General features: G+C 51.9%; 1 long non-coding RNA gene across 1 annotated transcript; it reads left to right on the plus strand.

Moving 5' to 3' along the window:
* Positions 1–327: 327 nt before the first annotated feature.
* On the plus strand, positions 328–1,507 carry LOC123097151 (uncharacterized). Its single transcript, XR_006446900.1, has 2 exons — positions 328–948; positions 1,211–1,507. It is a non-coding gene; the product is annotated as an uncharacterized lncRNA (long non-coding RNA).
* The last annotated feature ends 2,947 nt before the right edge of the window (positions 1,508–4,454 follow it).

Consider the following 4,454-nt stretch of genomic DNA (forward strand, 5'->3'; position numbering starts at 1 on the left):
TTAGGGCATTTGGAATTCTGGTCGTCCGATCCGATCTGCCACGCTGATGTGTCCTGATCTATGCCTTTCATTCGTGCGTGACTTTTTTTGTTTGGTAAAAACTTTCCTCACTTCTGGATATTAGTTGTGTGACACTAATTCGTGGGTTCGGGTCAACCGTGGGCCACGCCTGTCAGCGGCAACGCCTAGAAGGGTTCCCGGTGGACTTCTTACGTGGTAGAAAAGGTGTGCCACCGCCTGTAATTTTGGCCGCCCACCTGGGGCATTGATGGAATTTTGGATGTACAAAGGCTACTTGGATCGTCCAGATTCATTTCTCTGACCCAATCGGACGAGATGCTAGGTTTCGGGCTTGCCTCCTCTTCACTTCCTTCTCTCCCTCGCACGTCTCTCGCGTCGCCGCCGCCGCTCCTCTGATAATTGATGTCGCTCTCTCCGGCCACAGCGGCTACCGCTCCTATGTTCCTCCCTCCTTCCCACGAGATCGCCACCGCCCTCACATTGTGCTTGAGTTATGGAGGGGCAGCTGCAGTGGACGACAAGGAGATCCACGGCCAGCCGCCGATGACCTTTCATCCTCCTACCGGCGCCGCCTTCGGTGCCTCTTCTCCTCCCTGTCCGAGATCGCCCTGGAGACGCGCTTCCTCGATCCGTCGTCAGCAGCCGCAGAGCACCTCCTCTGCCGTTGAAGGCACCACATGGTGGCGGGACGACCGTGTCAAGAGAGAGGCAGGACATGGTGGTCCTGGCCAGCGGCGCGCTACCGGCGCTGCTGCAAGATGGGCTGTGCACAAGAGGGAGCGACGGGGCAAGGTGGTAATGGCTTTCTCTAGCCACCGTCAGCAGCTGCAGCAGTAGCTCCCCCTCTGCCATTGATGGTTCCACACAGGGGGACGAGCTTTTGGGTGCTGCCGTCATATGCCACCATCTACAGTCACAGCTCCATCGGTAATCATCCATTCCTTCTCCACCCAGTCCATCCCCTATGATATATTTGTGCAATTCATTCACTGATTTGTACTCATTTGGTACGAAATGTGCTTGATATTGCCCAGATCTAGAACTATTGTTATGTGTAGTTGATGTTGGGTCATGATAACTTTTTGTTGATTCTTTAGGATGAATTTAGCATATATTAGTTGCTCTAGAATGAGTTATAGGATGGATTAATCATTGTCTTCGGACTGATGAATTCGTTTGTTCTTGGCAGAATGTGATGGGGAAGCCCACCTCCCCTTGCTGCTTGTGGGGCACGAAGCTGGAGCGACGACACTGGTGGACCTGCTGCTCCTCCAATTTTTACTTGGCTGTTCCTGGATAATATATGCCATGTGCTATTCCTTGGTTAATAGCGGATCTGCTCATGTTTATGACTGTAGAGCAGATGTGGAAATCTAGACTCTAGGCATGTCATTGGTCCCTGCAAATGAGGTTTTTTTGTTGCCTTCCTTACTTTGTTGGTACCTTGCTTTTTCCACTGCCAAGGAGGAGACAAGTTTGTCCTCAAGCTTTGTCCTTGCTCTCTGCAAAGAAGATGTTTGTTCTTTTGTTGATATAAGAGGGCTACGGCGCGACACGTAAACAAGGGAAAAGCGCACTCTGAAAAAAATTGCTCTTTTTTGCGTTCCTTTTTTTTGCGAAAAATCACTATAATGGCGAGTGTCTCAAAACTCTTCCCAAGTCAAACTAACAGGATAGGCATGAAATTTTTTTGACAATTTTTTCGGAAATCAGGGTAGCGACGATGAAAAAGTGCGACAAAAAATCACTATGATGGCGAGTGTCTCAAAAGACTCGGAAAAGCCTAAAAACAGGATAGGGAAAAATATTTTTGACTACCAAAATTTTGGCCTAAAAACTGCCTGGGGGCTCCAGACTTTTTTTTCTGAAACCTACCCAGGCAAGGAAACACGAATCGGAAAATAGATGGATCTCGAAAACAAAACTAATATGAGAAGAATTCGGATTGGTGGAGGATATATGATGGTAAGATATGGCAGCGGTGGTGGTATATGGATACGGATTGGTGGTGTTATATGGATACGGACTGGTGATGGTATATGGATACGGATTGGTGGCGGATAAGCCGTAGTGGTAGATGGCAGGAGCGATGACGATGGTGCGGCGGCGGCGTGACAACTTGTGAACAGAACTCGAAACTCTAAGGGAAACTAGACGCTAAGACCAGCAACTTGACACGACGATGCAACCGCAAATTCAACAAAGCAAAATACTGAAAAGACTATGCAAAGGCTTAGACTGGTTCGGATATGATGAACTAACCCTAAATTTTTTCTTGGCTTTTTCGTGGACTGTAGTTATGAAGAACAGACTCGATCTAAACTATGAAAAACTATAAAATCTCACCGAGCAACCTGGAAATCTGATACCACTTGATAGAGGCAAAGGTGTCCCGTCATTCGATGAGATGATGGATATCGCTTTGGTGGAAGTCAACTTTGACGATCCGACTAGGAACGTGTGAGGACGTCGCGCCTTAGCAATCGCTAAACCAACTCCGAGAGGTTATTGACCACGCCGGAGCATGATCAACCTGACCACGAAGGTCTATTTCCTGCAAGCAAACGAAGAACAAGCAAGAAACTAAGATTGCAATCTAGATATTGCGAATATAAGATGGAAGCTTTATTGATCAAGGTGGGGTTCTGTGATGTCTTGGTCTGGTCGTTGAACACAAACGAAGTACGCGAAGTTGCAGCTATGGCGAACTTTTAATCTAAACAAAACCCAAAGTCTAAACGACGCCCTAAGGGCTGTATATATGGACGAAGAGGGGGGAATTTCGCGGCCCTTGAGGGAGGGGTCCGAGACCAACCCTAACTCTTGTTTCCCCACACATACAGACTCTAAAAACAGCCTATAATCAAGTATTTCGAAATTACATGGGCATGGCCCAATAATAAGGTGACGTAGCACCTATAATAGCCTCTGGACGAAATTTGTGAAGTGGAAACTTGTATATTTCGTCCAAGACTTCATGCACTCATTACGGTGGCTTTTCAAAGTCCTGAAATCATCACTTGAAACTCCGTTCTTGTTTCCCTTGTGCATGCCATCATCTCCATGCTTGTTCTTGCTCCAATGTTCATCCTTCTCCAAGCTAGGCCCTTCATTTGTAAGCAAAACAAATGTATCCAATTTAGCCAGCACCATATTCTCATGAACATTAGAATCATTACCAAGAAACGAAAGTACCTGGTACTTTAACTGGCATGCACGAGCTCCAGTAATCGGTCCAGTATGTATAGTAGCAGGGGTTGTGGGTGTAACAATGGTATTGATGTCCTCATCATATGTAACGCCCCGGATCCGATGCGCCAGGTGTCTTCCAGATATTCGCCGTCGTTGCCATGTCATTTGCTTGCGTGTCGCACTTTGCCATGTCATCATATGCATTGCATCCTCATATTTTCAAAACTTGCATCCGGTCCTTTGCCCCGTTGTCTGTTTCGCGTTCCGACACTCCCACACGCACCCGTTGCGCCTCTCACACCTTGTTTCGTGAGTGGCATAAAAATGTTCTCGGAATGGGATGAAACTTGGCGTGCGGTGTTGTTATAGTGTAGGTGGACCGCCTGTCAATTTTCGTCGCTTTCGGAGTCCGTTTGATTGTCCAACCGTCATCCGTAGCGGCACCGTTGCCGGTTTAATCGTCGGGCGTTTTCGGTCTCCGGAAACCATTGCCGGGCTGCTTTCTCTTCTCTCCTCTCAGCCCAACCCACTCTCCACAAACCACCTAGGCCTGCCTAACCCCCCCCCCCCCCCCCTCGATTGGATCCGTCGGATCGCGATCGAAGGCTCCGAAACAGCCTCAAACCCCCAACCCTAACACCCTCTTTCTATAAATAGCAGCCCCCTTGCCATTTTTGTCACCCCTAACCTCCCTCCTTGATTTCCGTGCCGTCCCAATCATCAGCCGCCGCCACCTCCCACCTTCCCCTTTGATTCCGGCGCCCTCCGCCTCCACCGCGACACTTGGCGCGCCCCGATTGGCCCAGCCACCACCATCCGGCGCCCCTGGCCACTCCCAGGCCTCCACGTCGCCTCCCCAAGCCCCCACCTCGCCGCGCCGCCCGGGGCCCAGATCCGGCCCGCCCTGGACCGAGCCGGGCCACGCTGGGCCCGTCCTCCGCCGCCGCGAGCCCGCGCGCCCCCGAAGCTGCCCGGCTCCCGCAGCCGCGCCTGGCACCCCGCGCCTCCCGTAGGTCGCCGTCGACCGCGGCTCCCGCCGGCGTCCGCCTCGCCGGAGGAGCCCCGCGCCGCTTGCCTCGCGCCGGTCCTCGCCGACCGCCCGAGCAACCGCTGCCGCCGCCTAGCTCCGTCCGTCGCGCCGCCACCCGCGCCCGAGGCCGCCGCCCTCGCCGTCGAGCTCCTCCGCCGGCGCCGCTCCTCCTCCGCCAGATTCGGCCACGGGAGCACCGGATCCGGCTGTC

Source organism: Triticum aestivum, chromosome 4D (assembly GCF_018294505.1).
Source record: "Triticum aestivum cultivar Chinese Spring chromosome 4D, IWGSC CS RefSeq v2.1, whole genome shotgun sequence".
Lineage (NCBI taxonomy): Eukaryota > Viridiplantae > Streptophyta > Magnoliopsida > Poales > Poaceae > Triticum > Triticum aestivum.